The sequence below is a fragment of the Vicugna pacos genome, chromosome 32 (assembly GCF_048564905.1).
Source record: "Vicugna pacos chromosome 32, VicPac4, whole genome shotgun sequence".
Taxonomy (NCBI): Eukaryota; Metazoa; Chordata; class Mammalia; order Artiodactyla; family Camelidae; genus Vicugna; species Vicugna pacos.
Genome location: NC_133018.1, coordinates 23816937 through 23837704, shown reverse-complemented (window position 1 = coordinate 23837704; position 20768 = coordinate 23816937). Strand labels below are relative to the sequence as shown.

The following is a 20768-nucleotide window of genomic DNA, read 5'->3' as shown; positions in this document are numbered from 1 at the left end:
GTTTAAGGCGTACAGCAGAATGATTTGACTTACATACATCATGAAGTAATTATCACCTTAAGTGTAGGGAACACTTCATTATCTCATATAGGTAACAAATTAAAGAAATAGAACAATTTTTTTTTTTTGGTGTTGAGAGCTCTTAAGATTTACTCTCTTAGCTTTGATACAGCTCTGTTGAACACTGGAAATTGACATGCAAAAGAATGAAATCGGACCCTTAACTTGCATCATACACCAAAGTCAACTCAAAGTGGATTAAAGCTTGAAACAGAAGACCTAGAACTTTAAAATTCCTACAAGAAAACAGGAGGGGGGAAAGCTTCGTGGCATGGGGCTTGGCAGTGATTTCTCGGATACGGCACCAGTCGGCCTTACGTCCCCACACTGTCCCTGAGCCCCTTGTACCATTGCAAAGATTTTTCAGGCCCCGAGGACAGGAGGCTGTAGAGGGCTGTGATCAGACATGGGCTTGACCGTGGACTCCGCTGTTTGCAAGTTGTATGACCTCTTGTGACCTCAGTTTTCTCATCTGTGCAGTGGGAGTAGATGTATGCACTCAGGCATCACCTGGAGTGTGCTTGTGTTGACTGATGCTCATAGCACTGCCCAGCATTGAGGGGCCCAGGCCTGGTGCAGCGCCCCTTTCTGTGCGGACCACCTCCCCTGCAGTCCTCCTGGGGTGTTCTCGGCCATGTACCTACCAATAAGGGGAAGTTGGGGGCCCTCAGTACGCTGACTCATGTTCCAGTGCCCTCCAGGCAGAGTCACCTTCTTCATTCCCCATGACGCCAGGACCAACATAGTCTTGGTCTGTTTTTGTTTTGTACTTCAGCTAATTCCTAGGCGCTAATGAGGGCCTCTTAGCTCACAAGGCTGATTAGAGGAGAGGAACTGAGAAGGACAATTATGATGCAGAAGGAAGGGAGGACGGCAGGAGTCAGGGTCCAAAACAGGCTGCTGTGGTGTCTGGCTCAGTGTCCACCACGTCATCTGTCAGGCGGAATCAACTTCCAGCCACTTGGAAGCCTGTCCTGAGGTTCAGGTCAGGTGGCGTGATCTGGATAATTATTTAGCTTTCTCCCTTGGAAATGGTAAACAACAGGATAGGAATTAGGGCTCTGACGCTTCTGGAGTCTTGTAATCATTTATGAGGTTGCATCTTCAAGTGGTGCAGAAAAACATGGCTCCAGGATTACAGGAGATGTGTTATAATTGGCTAAGTTGAAGATGAGACCAGGGCTGTCCTGGGTGTGAGGACGGCTGCTGTCTTGACTTGATTCAGCTTTTCCAGGGGTCGATCTTTCTTATCTGTGTTTCAGAACATTCCTAGCAGTTTTCTAGTTAACCCTAGAAATACTAGTTTTCAATATATTTTCAGTACTACAAGTTTTCAACTTAGTATTTCCAAAGGCCAATGTAGTAGAGTAAGGTATTTCTCACATTTGGAGAAGAGAATGCTTTTTTTTCTTGAAAACATTGACAGTGAGAGTAATGACCCTTTCTCCCTCGGTCTACACTGGCCATCTGACTTACGGGGCTGCTCATCATGGGGCAGTGGCAAAGCCCTCTGTGTGTGGCCAACTGCAGTCCTTGCAGCCAGGCTGCCCAAGTGAGTTCAAATCCAGATTCCTTGCCATCCATGCTGTGTGACCCACTGGGTGACTAACTTCTCTGTGCCTTGGGGTCTTCACTTGTGACATGTGGAGATGATCACAGTACTGACCTCAGGGGTCTTTTGGGGATTCAGGGGGACACTTAGAACAGTGCGTATGTGAAAAGATGCGCAGCATCACTAATTGAGATGCAAATCAAAACTACAGTGAGGTATCACCTCACACCTGTCAGAATGGCCGTCATTAAAAAGTCTAATAATAAATGCTGAAGAGGGTGTGGAGAAAAAGGAACCCTCCTACACTGTTGGTGGGAATGTAGTTTGCTGCAGCCATTAGGGAAAACAGTATGGAGATTCCTTAAAAAACTAAAAATAGACTTACCATGTGACCCAGCAATCCCACTTCTGGGCATATATCTGGAGGAAACTCTTAATTCAAAAAGATACATGCACCCCAGTGTTCATAACAGCACTATTTAACCAAGACATGGAAGCAACTTAAGCGTCCATTGACAGATGACTGGATAAAGAAGTTGTGGTATATTTATACAATGGAATACTACTCAGCCATAAAAAGAATAAAGTAATGCCATTTGCAGCAACATGGATGGACCTGGAGATCATCATACTAAGTGAAGTAAGTCAGACAGAGAGAGACAAATACCATGTGATATCACTTATATGTGGAATCTAAAAAAAGGACACAAATGAACTTATGTACAAAACAGAAACAGACTCACAGACAGAAAACAAACTGGTTACCACAGGGGAAAGGGGAGGGTGGAGGGATAAATTGGGAGTTAGGGATTTGTAGATACACACTTCTGTATATAAAATAGATGAACAATAAGGTCCTACTGTAGAGCACAGGGAACTATATTGAATATCTTATAATAGCCTATAATAAAAACATGGAAAGGAATGTATATGTATAATTGAATCACTATGCTGCACACCAAAAATTAACACATTGTAAACTGACTATAGTTTAATTTAAAAAAGAAGAACAGTGCTTAGTGTATAATGAGCTCTCACGAAGGTAGCTGCTTACTGAATCTGGTAATTAACATTGAAACAGAAAGCCAGATCCCTGAAGGAAGTTTATTTTAGGAAGCAACACCACACCCCGAACTTCCTTTGAAAATACGGAAGAGACTGGGCCCAGGAGAAGCCTGGTCTGTGCCGGAAGGGCGCTCGCAGCACCCCCCCCCCCCCGGGGGGGGCTGCCAGCGGGAGCTCGGCCCGCTTCCAGGCGGGCGGTGGAGCGGAGGAGCCGCTCTTGAGCAGCCCGCGCGTGGGCTCAGCGCGGGCGTGGGCTCCGGCCGCGGGCTCAGGCGCGCGCCGTCCTCCGGAACGGGGCCTTTCCCTTCTCGGAGCCTTCGTCTCAGCGGCCTGGATGGCTGCAGACGGTGGGTCTCCTGCCATCGTCCCTCGTGGCTGAAACGGCTGCGACGGAGAGTAACACAGTGAGAAACCCACCGCGAGGGCCGGCGGGCACGGGCGCGCGCCGAGGCGGGTGGATGACGCCCCGCAGCGCGGACCTCCCCGCCGCGGGCCCGCCAGTCCTTCACGGAGCGCGCCGCGCGCGTGCCTGCGGCTCTAGAACGTCTCTGGGGAAGGTGGCCGCCGGACTGCTTTTCCCGGGGGAGGTTTTTGATCTCAGCTTTCAATTGCGCTTGTCAGTGTTCCGCCATTCATGGCCAAGCAGAGACACAAGGACTGAAATCTTAATTCAGCGAACAGTCGTGGCGCCCTTTCCGTGGGCCGGGCGCCTCTCTGAGGCCTGGGTCACCCGGACTCCTGCTGTCGGTGAGCTCGTCCTGCTCGGGCACACCTGCCGAGCTCACCGTGGTGAAGGGGAAGAAATCCACGCGCCCAGAATGGCTGCCCAAGAGCAGCCTTTAAAGGGGTGGGGTACTTTTGTGGGTCAATTAAAAAATTAGTAGACTTAAAAAAAAAGATCAGTTTTGAGTTGACAGAAGAGTTGTTGAGAAAGTACAGGATTCCCATGCTGCCCCTCCTCCCTGCCCACAGTGTCCCCTGTTGCTTCTGTCTTTAATTTGTTATAACTGATGAGCCAGTGCTGAAGCATGATTATCACTGACAGTCTAGAGTTTACATGAGGGTTCCTTTGTACATTCGGTGGGTTTGCACAAATGTATAGCGGCATGTATCCATCGTTATGCTCTCGTATAGAGTCGTTTCACTGCCCCCCCCCATTCCCTGGACTCTGCCTGTTCACCCCTGCCTGCCTTCCCCCATTCCTGGCAACCACTGATCCCTTTACTGTCTCCATAGGTTTGCCTTTTCCAGAGGTTATAGAGTTGGGATCATCCAGTGGGTGGCCTTTTCAGACGGGTTTCTTTCATTTACTAGTACGCATTTAAGGTTTTTCTACATGTTTTCATGGCTTGATAGCTCATTTCATCTTCGTGCTGAATACTAGCCCATTGTCGGGATGGATGGACCACTGTTTGTTTATCCGTCACCCACTGAAGGACCTCTTGGCTGCTTGTGAGGGTACTTTTAAGCAGGTCCCAGCCAGTGGATATTCCAAAACAGGGCAGATTTTCTATGTATTGATCCAAGTGAACCACTAGGGAAGGTCTTTGGTTTTGGACATGAATTGGAATACTCACAAGTTATTCACCAAATGCCATCTTGTAGCAAATGGGGGATGCCATCATAGCAAGGAAGTTGGGGTGAGTCTCAGGGGTCCTTATAATCCATGGTCATTACACTTGCACATTGCAAGGCCTGATTTCCTCAACTATCCAGTGCCAAAAACACTGACCAAATTCACCAAATGACCAAATAATGTTAAGGAAATATTGATAACCAAGGTCAGGAGAGCTGGCGTGATGCAGGGTACTAGTAATTTGGACAGTCTTTCTTTCCTTTCTCATGAGCTGTATGCTAGGAGATCCAGGTACAGGTCAGGAGGTTGCTGGATGGAGAACAGATAGGAGACTGGACAGGAATGGGTAAGCATGTTTACACCAAGCTCTGTAGCCCCATCTCAGTCTGCTGTTGTGAGGACTGGTCCCGATCAAATCCTGTAAAGAAATCCTTTTCTTCCAGCAGACAGTGCAGGGAATACTTTGACAAATTCTTCATCTTCAGTAATTTCAGGATTTCTTGTATGTGGCCCTAGTTTTCTGTTCTAATTATGTTATTCTTAGTATATTATACTACTTTCATTTTAATGAGATTGCTTCTCGAACTCACTAATTTTATAACTAATTGCACCAACATGCTATGGGTTCTCCAGTGTAATCTATTTTACTCATCCTTTTACTCAACAAGTGGTTATTGTGCATTTGCTATGTTCCAGGCACTAGTCTTGGGGGACTGAGGTGAATACGGGCTTTGCTCTCAGAGCACTTCTGGTGGAGCACTGAAGATAAACACTTGTAAATGGTGACAGTTTGGGGTTGATGCTTGTGCTTTAAACTGGATGGTCAGGGGACCACTTCCATGGAGAGGTGATGTTTGAGCCAAGACCTGAAGACAGGAAGGGAATAGAGTGGGTACAAATATGAAGAATCAGCTCAGCAAAACATCTCAGTGCAGAAATCCAATGGCTGTGGAGTATGGAATTAATTTATGTTCCTACAAACACGTTCGTAGTTTTGATTTTCTATTTCCTGTTCCCTGCTCCATTCCGTCTGGGTTCTGGAGTGAGGGTGATGTGGAACAGAGCTGTAGCTGGCCCTCCATGGACACAGAGTATGAGTGGGAAATAAACCTTTGTCTTTGAAAGCCACTGATATTTGGGGGCTATTTGTTACCACAACATAACCTAACCAACCCATCCTGACTGCTACATATTTCAAGGCAACATTGAAACTGAAGACTACCTTCAGTTGGTATTTCAACAAATGTTTGGGTAGCTTCTCTAGCTGGACACTGTGAGTTGCCTAGAATAGCACACGGGACATGGGAGGCATGGTCCCTACCCTCATGAAGCTTATGGTCTCTGGGGGACAGAGGTCAGTCCAGGCATTGGGTTGTGGGTTTTATACAGTGGTCAGCAGCAGCCTGTGCAGCAGGCAGAGAGGAAGTGGGCTGTTGGTTAACCCAGGGGTGGGGTCTTGCCAAGCTGGTAACTGGAGAACAGTGGGGGAATAAAGCTTCGGAGACACTGTCAGGAGGGTGGTTTTGAGGGCAGAGTCCAAGATATATGGGTAAAGAAATGAATAGAGTAAGTGGCTCGTAGAGGAGGCGGAGTAGAGGTGTAAGAGGAGGTTGGGGAGCAGTAGGGCTTCATGTGGCTGAAACAAAGAAATCAGATGAACTGCAGGTTTTAAATTCTCAAGAAAAAAATTACTAGGAGGCACGCGCAGTCGCAGGAATGAGAATTAGGAGATTACCTTTGCTAGGCATGGCTCTCTGGGGACCGGGAGTCGTTCACGCTACCATTGACTGGGGCCCTCTCACTCTGGACGGCAGGCCGTCCTCTGGATCCCGCGGCTGAATGAATGCCATCATCTCCAGGTGCCGGAGACCCCGCTGTCTTTGAGGTGATGCATGCAAGGCGTCCCACAGTGGAAACCTTTGCTACAGATGAACTCTGTTTCCTCTGGCATCGTTGCCCCTTAAGTTTCTTTTGTCAGTTCCCAAACCTTTCCACCTCCTTTCTCTTCAAATGTTCGTGCTTGCGAGGGAAGAGAGAGCGTTTCCTGCACTCCTGTTCTTCTGCCAGGGGTGCGATTCCCACGTGTCCAGAGTCCCATGGAGCACTCAGCCTGAGGTGGGGTGACTTGGAGGGGAGGAGGGTAGCGGTAGTGTCCTGGAAATACTGCTCACTGTCCAAACAGACGCTTCACCCATGGCTCTGAGAGCTGTGTTCTTTTTATCTGCGTGACTCATTATGACAGATATGCCGTGTGCTGAACAGTCCCCATTTGGAGATTGAATTACCATCCTATTCAGCTGACACAAAGCAGTTCCTGGCCGGCTCAGGCAGTCCATGAATAAGTAAACAGTCTTCTAGCTTGATGCCGAGCACAAACATCGGAGGCTCAGAGAGGCTGGCGTCCGCAGGGGACAGGCAGCCGGCGCTGCTGCCGGGGGCCGAGGCTAGTCCGTCTGATCCACTAGAGATCCCCAGCATCTTGTAAGTACCCGCTATTGGTGACAGGGAAGGGTCTGATGGATTCATGAGATTCGGCTTAGACATAGAAAAATCGACCTCCTGAGTCGGGCTGGCTCTGGATGGGGTCTGCTCTTGTGTGCTGAGACACGGGGAGGGTATTTTGCTGCCTCTGAATTCATACTGATTCCCAGTTTCAAAGCCTTTGGACCTTACTTTTGGCTTAAATCCCTGCTGCTACCCGGTGTGCATTTGCTTCCAGATCTGTCCCTGGGCCAGCGTCAGGTTCAGAAGGGCCCCGTGCACCGAGGGTCAGATCGCGGGGTAAGTTTTGAGCAGGACGCTCAGGACATGCTGTCCCTCAGGACAAAAGGCAGTGGTGTAACTTGCTGTTGGGTCGAGCGCTTATTTTTTGTTCCCTCAACCTCACTCCCTCAGGAAATCTCTGCTCCGTTTGAAACCATTTCGTCTTGCTCATTTAAGCATCACATAACTGGCGTTGAAAGCAGCGCATACTCAAAGCTCTGATGTCTCCCGTGGACATCTCGACCTTCGCTTTGTGTTCAGTTTTGGGGCAGCCCTTGTCAGTTCTTTAAGCCCAGCTCATGAGGCCGGGTTTAACATTGTGGCGGTTTCAGGTAAGGAATATAATTAGATGATGAATGTCATTGTAGCATTTTTATTTCAGACTGGCACACTGTTAGTTGAAGTAATATGTGTGAGTGTCGGAGGCTGGTGCTGGGCGTAAGACCAGGAGGTTCTGTTCAATTTTTTTCTATCTATTCTGGTGGTAAATGGAGAGATGAAATGAACTGAGTGTCCTCTGAACATCAAACAGCAAGAACTAGATTTTCCCTCACGGCAGAAGAATCGATTCTGCGCTGTGGGTGGACGTGTTTGTAGGATAGAACAGGTGGGCAGTGTTTTCTGTTGCTTGGCATTTGATAGTAGCAGTAAAATGTGCATCAATAAATCATTGCTCTTCTTTCCCTGTCTGCCCAAACAGCTCTGGTAATTAAAACTTCGTACACAGTGATAGTCGAGCGGTATATTCAGTTTTACTTAAGAGGCATTAGAGTTGGTTATACACATCCCCTCAAAGGCATTATCTTGCTGGACCACTTTTGAATTAATAATAATCATACTTTACATGCAGCCATATAGAGGACTTTTTCATGCTGTGTAATCACTGGCAAGCTCTCTAATCAGCCTGGTGAGACGGAGAGGCCTTAGAGCCCTGTTATGAGTGGGCGGGGGGGAAGGGGCAGAGAGCAGAGGATGGAAGGTGGTTGAAGACCCTCAGTCCCAGAGCCCAGAAAGATGAAGGAAGAAAAGAGATGAATTTACTCACCAGAGAGCACCCAAATTCACTGAGTGCATTGAGAAGGCTAGAGATTACTGTCCTACGTTTTCTTTTTTTATAAAATTAGGAAATATTTACACAACTTGCAGGTTCTCACGGTTTCCTGTGTTCCTATTTTTTTTTATGTCACCCTTAACCATTTCCCTAAGAGAACATCATCCCTTAGAGGGACACAAGGTCTTTGGGGATTTGCATTATAAGAAGATGGTTAGCATCATCGGCTTCCCTGCCAGGTGTGAAGAAGTTGTTATAAAACCCTTAAATCTCAAAAAAAAAAGTTGGGGGGTTAGTCAGCACACACGCGGTGCTTCTGCCGGTGGGGCTGTCGCGGTACTTTGGCTCACTTTCCACTTGGCCCCGCTGATGGCTTGGAGAGACCTCCCCATGTTTTCATGGCTTAGCTGGGGGTGTTTGATTTTGGAGCGAGATCCTGACAGTGTGGTGGGTGTAGTGGGGCGTGTCAGTGGTGTCCTCACTGCAGAGTAATTGCGGGGACCTGAACATCTTGTTGCGGGAGCTCCCAGTGTCCCCAGGTGGACGTACTTGCCTTTTCCAGTCTCCCAGTTGAGGGTGGTGTGGGGGGCACGCCCAGCTGCCTGAGTCGTGTGTGGGGGCGGCGGTGGGTCATCACAGGCTGCCTCTTGTGTTGCTCGGATCAGCGTGGCGCCCCTCTGCGGTGAGCCCTTCGTGCTGCCTGCGTCCTGCGCTGTCGGTGGCCACCTCTGGGAGAGAGGCCTCCAGTCTTCTTCCTGCCTGCCGTCTTCCCCTCACGTCTCCTCTGCCCATCGTTCTAAATCTCAGAGTCTAGCTTGGCTTCACATTACACACGCGTGTTCCGGCCTCCCCTGTCAGACTGTGGGTCCTGGAAGCACCTGATCTTACCTACGTTTGGGTCTGTCAGCCGCCGGGAACTTCACTGGTGCTCAGAAGGTGTTTGCTGTATTGAAATAATCTGAGCTTTGGTCAGACTGACAGTTTTTCAGTTCCAAATTCCAGGCTGAAGCCCAGCTTTCTGATGGTTCTTTTACTTGCCCGTGCTGCTTGCTTGGAACCCTAGATGCTTTCGAACTTTTGGATAAAACCTAAGACAATTCAACATATTGTCTTGTTCTGTGAGTCTAAGGAGTTTAAAGACATTTTATTAACAAAATGAGAGAGGAGTAGAAGAACTTCTGAAAGTTTGATTTTTTATGTCAGCTTGAAGGTTTACTGAAATATGAGAATTTCTGTTTTTAAGTATTTGGTGGCTAGTTGGGAATTCCCTGAGAGTTTGCTACGTGCATCATGCTTGTTGGTTTTTATGTTGATTTTTATTGATTAATTTGACCCACAGTAACACTTCTCCTAAGCCGCTGAGCACCAGTCATGTTTATATAATTCAGGAAACGTGTAGAGCAGGCCTGGGTGCTGACTTGTGGCGTCAGGTCTGCCCCGCTTGTCACCAGCCAATGGCGTGCCACCACGCTGCAAAGAGGGATAACTAGCCCTGCTCACGATTGCTCTAGTCACATCTTGGAATGTAGAATTCTACTCAGAGACTCATGAAAGCTTATGTGTGTGTATTTTTGCATTGATCTACACCAGGAAATTCGGGTGAAGGGAAAGAAGAGTGGCAGGCTGGAGCTAAGTTTCAGCTCTCAGTCCCTTAGCCCTCAGCGCTACTGTCACCAAGTCCAGGCTCGTATTGGTCCCTGCACAGCGGGCCAGTAAATCAAGGGGCAAGGTGTTGGGGCGAGGAATAGCGACTTTATTTGGAAAGCTAGCAGACAGAGAAGATGGTGGACTAGTGTCTCAAAGACTAGTGTCTTACCTGGGTTAGAATTTAGGTTTCTTTTATACCAAAAGGGGAGGGAGTAAAGTCAAATATTTCGGGTTCTGGTCAGCCTCCAGAGAGGGTGTGTTAATTTTGTCCTTCCTGCATGCAGTCATTCATAGGTGGGCCTGGTCAGGATGTTCCCTGTGAGCTAAACGGAAGCATTTTAGCTTAATGCTCATTACCTGGGAGGCAGGTTCCCACAGATGGGTCATTGTGTGTAATTTAAACTTATGGGCAACATTCTTAGAGTGATTAACTTGTAGCAAAAGCAATAGATACAAAGGTCAAAGTAAAAGAAACATTTGTCAGATTTGTTCTCCCCTGTTACACTATGAACTGGAAAATGTAGCCTATCTCCTGACTTGCCTGCATCTTAGGCACAGAGGAAGGTGGAGGGAGTAGAAAAGCCAACATGTAAGCCATCCTTTTGTGACAGAACATCTCATGCTTCTTCCTGCAGTTTAGACGTGACCCGTCATACCTGAGGCCTGTTGGTCCAGAGGACACACCTGATCAGACTCACCCCTTGGAAGACCCACTTGGGAATTTCCCACTGGAACCCAGCAGTGGAACTTGGTGGTAAGTTGTCCTTTATTCCTTCTGAGGCTCTTCCCCCTGTGTCAGTCAGAGGCCGTGCCCATTCTCTTGTTGTTTAAGGGTCTATTCAAAACATGTTTATCAAGGCCAACTGTAAGTTGTTGGGGAGGTCAGAACGGCGAACAAAGCAGATGTTATCCGTACCCTCGTGGAGATAGCAGTGTCGTGGGGGAATGGCAGTGCCAAGGTCCTGAGGCAAGCGAGATGCATGAAATGTGGTTGTCTGGACACAGATGGGGGAGAGGGGCAGCTCATTCAGGACCTCATAGGTTCTGTTAGGATGTAGATTTCAAGTCTAAGAGCAATGGCCAGCTAGTAGGGACCAGTTTTACATAGGAGAGTGACATTTGATCAAAATTTGCCTCCTGAAAAAATCACTGCAAATTCTGAGTGGAGGTGGAGGCACATGCGGTGGCAAGGAGAACTGGGAGGCCACCGTGTGGTCCCCTGAGAGGCCGTGGTGGCCCGGACCAGGGTGTAAGCGGTAGAAGTGAGGGCTGTTGGAGTGGTTCTGGATGGAGCTGGGCAGTAAGACCCGCCGCTTGTGACGTTTTGGAATGGAGGAGGGGCGAGAGGGCTCACCAGCATGACTTTCAGAATTTTGGTGCGGACAGCATAGTGGGGAGGGGTGTCATTCCTGCGATGAGGAAGACTGAGAGAGAATCAGACTTGTGGGGAAGATTTGGATTCAGCTTTGCACTGACACTCTGTTTTGAGTTTGAGTTGCACCTAAACACGGGGTGAGGAAGTCGCTTCCGGAGGTCCGGAGAGAAACCCGGGCTGGCTCGATTCTTCCTTGACAGCATGTTCAGTTTAGCGTTCCTGTGTGGAGGCGGGGTCTGAACACAGGGCGGTAACTGACACTGTGTGACCCTGAGATGATCTGAGGGGCAAGGATAATACCTGCTCCTTTCTGCCAAAGATTCCAGGGGGCAGGTGGCTGGCCGGGGCTGGGTGCTAGTTGTTGGTCAAGCACTTTAACACGAAGCGGAAGGTGAACCAGCCGAAAGTCTGGTGCCCCTGCCTGGGCTTGGCATTGGGGGCTTCTCCTGACAGGAACAGATGGGTCGGGGTCTTGTATTTCAGTAAATATACGCTGGTGGGGATAGAGGCGGTGGTGGAGGTGGTGGTGGTAGACACGGTAGAGGTGGAGGTGATGGTGGTGAGAACGATAGCAGTGATGGCGCTGGTAAGAGGCGACCCAGGCAGTGTGTGTTCTGTAGATTTAAGTTCACACTCAGTCCTGTGATTTCTGTTTTGTGTGTTCATTTCCCTGGCAGGAGATGGGAAAAGTCTGTATGTGAAACTCAGCTGTTTCAGATATAGGGTAAACACTTGGTAACCATCCGTTTTTCATCACTGTAAAGCCGCCCCCCCAAATCATTATTTAATTAGTAAAGGCAGGGTCCTTGGGGGTGGGGAGATGTCTGCATAATGTCCCAAACCCTTTATCTTCCATCATGATCAGCCTAACAGCATCCATTTCTTCCGTGGATATCGTTTAGAGGGAGAGATGTCTATCCGCATGCCCTCAGCAGGCACACTGAGTCATTACGGACACGTTCAAGGAGGGCACGCCTCAGCTGAGTGACGCAGGTTATCATTTGTGTGTGATGTTTTTAGAGTTCATTTGTTATGCATGGCCTAGGGGACCCAGAACTTACTCTGTTCTCTTAGGGGTAACATGCAGGTTACTTCAAGAGCTTATTACTTGACAGCTTTACAAACTTTTTTGGTCATTGTGGGATTGCAAGCTACAGAGAGGGGGGGTGTGCTTGTGTGTGAATCTTTCCTATATTTGGAATGGGCTGATTTTTTTTTTGATAGATTGTTGGCTGCTTGGAATTGCAGATGCATCATTAAGTTACTGCATTTAAATTTAGCTCTTGTTCTCACTTTGGAAGGGAATGGAATGTTTGAATTATTTCACCATGAAGAGAAAGCAATTAGAAAATAGATCCTCATGACTTATCAAAATAGGAAGTCTAGCCAGTGAGTCTCGGAGGGCCTGCGCATTTGACTCCAAGAAGGAGGCTCTCTGAGAGCACTCTGAGTGTGGAAGAAGTTACAGCTGCCTCAAGCACACCGTAATGATCGCTCGGGTTTAAGCTCTCTGAGGGCAGCGCCTGTGAATCTGTCGTGCGCGTTATTCACAGTATGATGGTATCCATTCCTTTAAACGGGGGCCAGGGCCCCTCTGTGTAAATGTAACATCGACCTGTTTATTCATAAACCCAGGTTGGAGAGCTTTGGGTCGTCAACAGCAATTTTACGGAGGTTGTGACTGTATGGAAACAGCTTGAAAATCGTTTTCCTTTGTCAGATTTCAAGGGCAAGGGGGGGGGTCTCATCTTACAGGCACGTGGAGTGAAGAGGGAAAGTCCTCTGGATACTGTCCCCGTCCCTGATCCCCGTCCGTAATCACTATTAAGAGTTAGGTGTTTCCTTTCAGAATTTTCAGTCTCCTTTGTCTGATGTAAGTGTTGCTACCCCAGCTTTCTCTCGGTCTCCTTCTGCAGGGCATGCCTTTTCCCGTCTCCTCACTTGGAGCCTGCGTGCGTCTAGCTCCGGAGTGGGTCTCTTGTAGACAGCGTGTACACGGCTCTTGTTTCTGTGTCCATCCAGCCAGTCTGTGTCTTTAGGTTGGAGCGTTTACTCAGTTTACATAAGGTTGTTATTGATATGTATGTTCTTACTGCCATTTTGTTAACTGTTTTGGATTTGTTTTTGTAGGTCTTCCCCCCACCCCTTGTTCTCTTTTCTTGTGGTTTGATGCCTAGAGAAGTTCCTTTAACACTTGTTGTAAAGCTGGTTTGGTGGTGCTGAATTCTTTTAGCTTTTGTTTATCTGTGAAGCTTATGATTTCTCCATCAAATCTGAACGAGAGCCTTGCTGGGTAGAGTGTTCTTGGTTGTTAAGTTCCCCCCTTCCATCACTTTAAGTATACCATGCCACTCCCTTCTGGCCTGAGGAGTTTCTTCTGAAAAATCAGCTGATAACATACAAGGGAGCTCCCATAGTTTATTTGTTGCTTTTCTGTTGCTGATTTTAATATTTTCTCCTCATCCTTAATTGCTGTCAATTTGATGACTGTGTGCCTCGGTGTGCTCCTCTTTGGGCTGATCCTGTGTGGAACTCTGTGCTTCCTGGACTTGGGTGACTGTCTCCTTTCCCAAGTTAGGGAAGTTCTCAGTTATTACAGAATTTTCAGATCTTTTCCCATGCATCCACAAACCCACACGCAGACACAGTGCTTTGACATTAGAGATGCCTGTGCGTAAACAAAAATGAGGTGCATGTGTATGTGTGTGCTTACCTTGATGTGTGTGTGTATCCGAGGCCATACATACACTGCTCTGCAACCTTTAAAATTCATTTTTCCTTACTTACGCAGTAAATGGATACGTTCAATTCGTGAAAACTCAGGTGTCTTTGACTTTCTCCCTTCCACCAAGCTGTCCACTGTCATCAGTTTGCTCCTTCTGGATCTGTTTCTGTGTGTGTGTGTGTGTGGAGCCTAGTGGCCTGACTTTGTACGTTATAGGTACTCAGTCAATATTTGTTAAAACTGGGGATCGTTGACCCTGGAAGGAAATGGACTCACTGGTCCATTGGCACCTTGGCCTTACCATCTGTTCTTCCATGCCCCCTCTTAGATAATTTGTGTTGCTCCTGCCTCCTAGGGTTGGCAGGCAGACCTGTTTACTCAATACCGTGAGCTCTTGGAACAGAGATGATATTCAAGCTGCGAGCAGGGTCTGAGAGAAAGTAATTTTGTCTTCTCTGCCTCTATGGAGAACTTGGTCAGTCTGGTGAAGGTGCAGCCTAAACCTGTCGACCAACCCAATACCTCAAGTGTTCTGTGGGTAGCCAGACAGACAGACACAGCCAACAGAACCCAAATGTAATCAGACAGTTCCTAGAAAAAATTAGAATTCTTCACTAAAAAGTTATAACTAGTGCATCAACCAATGGTCTCATGATAGTAATATAAAGTTTCTCTTCCCTTTTCTTTTGTCAAGAAATAAATCTATACCTTTCATCTTTATTAGGTTAATTATTTTGTGGTCAACCAATACACTTTTCAGTCTGTTTTTAGTATGTAAGTTTTGGGTGTACAGCATGATAATTCGACCTCTGCGTGCATCGCAGAGCAAGCACCACGAGTCTGGTGACCATCCTTCGTCATACACTCGGCCCCCCACACACTCCACCTGCCCCCAGCCCCTCCCCTCCACCACCCACTCGTCTGATCTCTGTATCTATGAGCTTGTTTTCTTTTACTTAGTTTGTTCATTTGGTTTTTTTTTTAAAGATTTGACATATGAGTGAAATCATATGGTATTTGTCTTTCTCCGTCTGACTTATTTCAATTAGCATAATACACTTGAGGTCCATCCATGTTGTCACAAATGGCAGGATTCCATTCTTCTTTATGGCTGAGTAGTATTCCACTCTGTGTGTTTGTGTGTGTGTGTATATATATGTATATGAAACTGTATTGGTTGACCATGAAATAATTAACCTAATAAAGATAAAAGGTACAGATATACATGTATCATATATATATATATATTTTACATCTTCTTTATCCATTCATCTGTCAGTGGACACTTAGGTTGTTTCCATATCTTGACTATTGTAAATAACACTGCTATGAACATGGGGGTGCATGTACTTTTTTGGATTAGTGCTTCTGGGTGTTCTTTAGATGAACACCCAGAAGTGGAATAGCTAAATCAGATGGTAATTCTATGCTTAATTGTTTGAAGAATCTCCATACTGTTCTCCACAGTGGCTGCACCAATTTACATTCCCACCAGCAGTGTACAAGGATTCCCCTTTCTCCACATCCTCACCAACATTTGTTATCTCAGGTCTGTTTGAAAACAGTCATTCTAACAGGTGTGACAGTGGATGGCCACATGCAAAAGAATGAACCTAGACCACGATCTTATACCATACATAAAAATTAACTTACAGTGAATTAAAGACTTGAATGTAAGACCTGAACCCATAAAATTCCTCGAAGAAAACATAGGCAGTATCCTCACTGAGGCCAGTCTTAGTGTTTTTTTTGGATTTACTCACACAGGCAAGGGTGACAGGAGCAAAACAAACTAACAAGCCTCTGTGCAGTAGAGGAAACCGTCATCGAGACGGAAAGGCAGCCTCCGGAATGGGAGAATGTATTCGCAAATCACACGTCTGGTAGAGGCTGAGATCCAGAACAGGCGAAAAAACTCACGCAGCTCAGCAGCAGCAGCACGCACAAACAGACAAACAAACAACCCTGCGGACAAAGGAGCAGAGGACCTGAGTAGACAGCTTTCCCAGAAAGACACACGGATGGCCAACAGGCACGTGAGGAGATGTGCAGCGTCACCAGTCATCAAGGAAATGTGAATCAAAGCCACAAGGAGACGAAGTCTCCTTTTTCAGTGTTTTTATGTCCATGAGACACATGTGCTTATTTAAGGAAACGGGGGAAGTTATTCGGTGGTACAGAGACATGGCAAAACTTGTGAGGTTTGGGGAAACCCAGTTTCCTACAACCTCAGAGGTTCTTGTGCCCCAGGACCAAGCCTGAGAAGACCTTCAGACAGTCCCCTGCACAGGTTCTGGGGTCTCACTTTGGTCGGGGCCTCAGGACAGACTGTCTCAGCATAATCTCATTTGTGCGGAAATGTCTAGTTAAAACGGCTCTTAATGTCATTACTTGTCATGACTAAAGCAATTATGTATTTTAAATTCTATTTTGTTTCTTTTCTTTTTTTTTTTTTTAAGTAGACGAGTCAAAATGGAATGGGCTCTGTTGATACGGAAGTCTTAGTGCCAGTTACAGTGCAGTGATCGTTACCACTGTCCTGGGCGTGCCAGGGAGCACGTGTGATGCTGGCGTGCTGTAATGGCCCTCTGTGTGCTGGCAAGGGTAGTAAAAAGCACAAGAGTGTGCAAATGTGTGTGGCAGAGGCTTCAGAAACTGCCAGGAAAGCTACCGCATATGGATCTTGAGAGTGTCCTTATCACTCTGGTCTCTTGGCAAACTCAGACCCTGGAACACAGCTCTCATGCTTCTTTTGTCCTGCAGAAAGAGAAGGGAGGCCGCTGTACTCTCAGCAAGGTCTTTGGGGCCCGCCATGCCCTGTGCTCTTGTGTTTGTCCGAGCTCTTTAGTTTGCAGATGACAGGAACACAGCTCAAACTAGCTTAAGCAAAAGGGAGAGTTAATTGACTGGTGTAATTGAAGAGAGCATAGGCTCTGGCTTCAGGAACAGTTTGATCCAGGAGCTCAAACAGTGTTTCAGGAATCTGAGTCAGTTTCCTCTATGTTGGCTTCAGTTTTAATCAGGATCTCTTAACCATACCCTTAGAGTTCATAGACCTGATGCTACTTCCCCATCATTTTGACACCTCTGTCATTAGTCTCAGAAAGGCAGCAGAACTTTGTACTGTGGTTTCTTGGGTCCGTACTTTTCACTCAAGGAGAGCATCCACCCAAATTCTACCACCTTAACTCTTCTTTCAGAAGACCCATTTCCTGAAGCCTTGTGATCAGGATCAAGAGTTTTCAAATTCACCTAAGGTTATTCCCTATAAGAAATTGACCACGTTCCCCAGGAGATTGGGGTGAAAAAAATGAACTCACCCTTCACTGTGAGACGACCTCGTCCTCCTGACAGAGGTGTGTTTGGCATTTGCAGGCCTCCGCATCCAGGCCGGTCTTGAGGCGTGCTGCCCGTTGCTGACATAACTGCTGCATGGGGCACTGACTGGGGTGGGCCCTGGTTTGTAGGTTCCATACATGGCTGTACGGTGTGGTCCACTCTGGATCGCTTGGAGATCTGTTATGGGTTGAATTGTATTCCCCACAAAATGTTGGAGGTCTGACCCCCAGCAGCTCAGAACGTGACCTTATTTGAAGAAGGGGTCTTTACAGATGCAGTCAAGTCAGAAAGAGGACACTAGCGTGGGCCCTGATCCAGTAGGACTGGTGTCCTTATAAAGGGGAAGTTTAGACACAGACACGCACGCAGGGGGATGCCATGTCCAGGGGGAGGCAGAGGGCGGGGGGAGTTTCCGCAAGTCGAAGAACGTTGCCAGTGAACCATCAGGGCCCGGGGGAGGCGCGGGGACTGACTCCCTCACAGCCTCGGGAGGAGCCAGCCCTGCCGGCACCGCGCACTCAGACTTCCAGCCTCCAGAACTGTGAGACATAGGGGTCTGTTGAGTCACCCAGTTTGGGGTGCTTGGTCACGGCAGCCCCAGCCAGCTGACACAGGGGCTTTGGGGACAAGCAGCAGAACCCAGTCCTGGCTATCCCAAGAAGGGGCGTGTTCTAGAAGGATCAGCTGGAAGGAGAGGACGTGGGAGCCTAAGGAGTGGGTATTAACAGGTGGGCCCTCAGGCTGACCACTGGGAGCAGTCCACTGCAGCTGCTGCTTTTGTGTTTGGTTCTCTCCGCTGGCCGGGGTCTTCCTCGCCCCACGGCGGGAGGGGGTGGGCACCTTGCTTGCCCTTCTCGCCAGATCACGTCCAGAGCGAAGTCAGGTGCTCTGGCTGGAAGAAGAGTGCGCACAGCCCTGTTGCGCGCGGACCTGGGAGCCTGCGTCACAGTGTCGGGGGGCATCCTCCTGGGATGCAGGCTCCCTTCCACCTGGCCCTCTGTGGCACCCGAGTACGCAGGGCCGAGGGCCACCTCCTCACTGACGCTGTCCTGTCTCCACGCCAGCCCTTAGGCGTCTTTGGCCTGCAGTCCAGCCAGGCTTGTCCCTTTCACCAGTTAGTAACCAGGCAACAGCCTTTGCCCCCGGCAGACGCTATCAGCAGAGCGTGGCCGGCTGCCCAGGGCGAACGCAAGGGCTTTGGGTTCCGAGAGGAGATGGATAAGGGAGCATTACCACAGGTGGAGCTTAATTTTTAACCTGTGGCCGTGGACTGTGCCTGGTTCCCATGACGACATGGCTTTGTCAGATTAAGCCAGCGTGAGAGTCAGTCACTGTGGAACGTAGAGGATATTCATGTTAAAATATCTCAGGCTGTTTATGCAGAACTGTGGCTTCTAAAATCTCTCCTTGATTTAGTTCCCTGCTTGACTAGTGCGGGTAACCCACATGCATCCTGTAAACAGGGGTCTTTAGTTTCTGTGAATTTGTAGGATCTGTTTCCCAAGGAAGTAAGAAATCAGCAACGACAGGGTAGGTAAAGGGCGTTGTTGTCTCAGTCCTGGGCGAGATGGGAAATGAGAGTGCGTGAGGATGAGCTGCAGCAGCTGGTTTTGTGAAGCAGTTGTCTTACTCAGCAGCGTCCGCACTCCCTGAAACCACGTTCGTTTATTTGCTTGTCTGCGGTCTGTGAGACCCGCTAAACTGGAGAGGGCAGGGAATTTGCCTAATTTATTCAGTTTTCTCAGCACCTGGACTGTTCCTCTGACACATAGTAAGCACGTGTATTTGTTGAATAGATGATGGGGTGAATGAATGAATCATTAAATGAGTGAATGAATACTAACATACTGGAAAAATATTTTTTCCCCAGTTTTGCTGATTTGGTGCCATATTTTGAAGGTAACTTCTTACAAGGTAATTTTTTTCGAAACATGGAAACTTCAACAGCAAGAAAAGTGTTAATTTCTGGCTTTTAGACCAAGACTCGTCTCTGATGAAAACCTGGGGTGGAGAGTCAGACTTTCTTTCTCCCTCCCACCTTCCCTCTCTTTCTAAATGGACTGTGTGCCTTGTATTATTAGCAAGATCACTGTACGCTTGAATATGACTAAAAGATCTCTTTTCCATCCTTTTCATGTGCAGTCTTACATTTGCTTTCTGTCGCTGGAATTTTGACTTCAAGGTTGTTTACATTACAAAGCTATAAAAAAAACATTTCTCTCTCAACGCTTTTGAAGAAGGCATTTTGCCTGGATTTCTCTTTTCAGTCCTGTCAGCTTCCAGGAAGACTGTAAGACGTGTATGTAAGACGCAGTATGAAAAGGAGCCAGGCCCCTTGGAGCAGGTAGCACCAGGTAGAACAGAGGCCACACAGCCCTTGGGCTGCTAGAGCGGGAATCCTTCCCCACGTGCAGAACAGACCCTACACCAGGAAAGCTGAAGGAGGGAGAAAAAAACTGAGAATGAAGAGGCCTCGATCTTTTTGTGTTTACTAGGAGGAGAGGGCCAGAGGATTTTGAGTCCCTGGTCGCTTTGTCCAGAAATCTGTCCTGCTTTGGGGAGAGCTCCTACCCTCATGAGACCAGTGACTTGAGAGACTCCATATTCATTCTGGTTACAGCGTGTTTTGTTAAAAATAATAGAAAAACCCACTCAAGTTGGCTTAAATAAGAAAGGATATTTGGGGATGTGAAGGGGAGGCAGGTCCAGATGTCATGCAGACTGCAGGTGAGGCTCGATCTGTTGTATCACAAATATATTCGGCTTGTTTCTCTCTCCCTCCTTTGCCTTGAGACTGGCTTTCCTAGGAGTTACAAGATGGTAGCTGTAATGGGTTGAATTTAGTCCCCCAAGATATGTTCAGCTCCTAACCCCCGTTACCTGCAAATGTAACCCTGTTCAGAAGTAGAGCCCTTGCTGACACAGTGAAGATGTAAGTTAAGATGAGGTCATACTGGATTATGGTGTGCTGTACATCCAATGACTTGGTGCCTGTGAGAGGCCATGTGAGGACACGGAGACGCAGTATCTTTCTCTATTCAAATAGTACAGATAAGATGGATATTTGAGGTTCAAATGATGGTGTATTAGTCACAGATTTTTTTGGCTTCAAGTTAATGAACAGTCAACTCTTTCTGGCTTAAGCAAAAAAGGGTATTTATGGAGAGAAGGACTTCGGGCTTGGATGGATCCAGTGGCTGAAGCAGTGTCATCAGGATATAGTGTCTTTCCACTTCTTGACCCACCTTTCTTCCCCACCAGCTTCATCTCAGCAGGCTCTTTCCACGCACGTGGTGGCCACCAGCAGCTCTAGGCTAACCTTCTCTTTTCCTAGCTCACTATGCAGGAAGAAAGGGAGCTGCTGCTGTTTGATGACCCAGCAGAAGACCCAAGTTTGTCTCTGATGGGACCAACGTGGCACTCAGCCTGAGACAGCATATGTTCCGTAACGATTATTTGGCTTAGAACGGATGACATTTTGTCCAGGTCTGGGCCATGTGCCCACTCTGGACTGAAAAGCAGAACAGTAATTTACCAGAGAAAAAGTAGAATATTAGAACTAGAAGAATGGGGAATGGATGCAGAGCCAACCAAAACAGATTGTTCATCGAGATA

At 47.6% G+C, this 20768-nt stretch overlaps 1 protein-coding gene across 6 annotated transcripts in view; it reads left to right on the top strand.

Moving 5' to 3' along the window:
• RIMBP2 (RIMS binding protein 2) overlaps positions 1-20768 on the top strand; it is a 220203-nt gene that overhangs the window by 37334 nt on the left and 162101 nt on the right. For all 6 annotated transcript variants that reach the window (XM_072953349.1, XM_072953352.1, XM_072953350.1 and 3 more), the window contains exon 2: positions 10350-10468. The gene's annotated coding sequence lies outside the window, so the exon portion shown is untranslated. The remainder of the gene's footprint in view (positions 1-10349; positions 10469-20768) is intronic.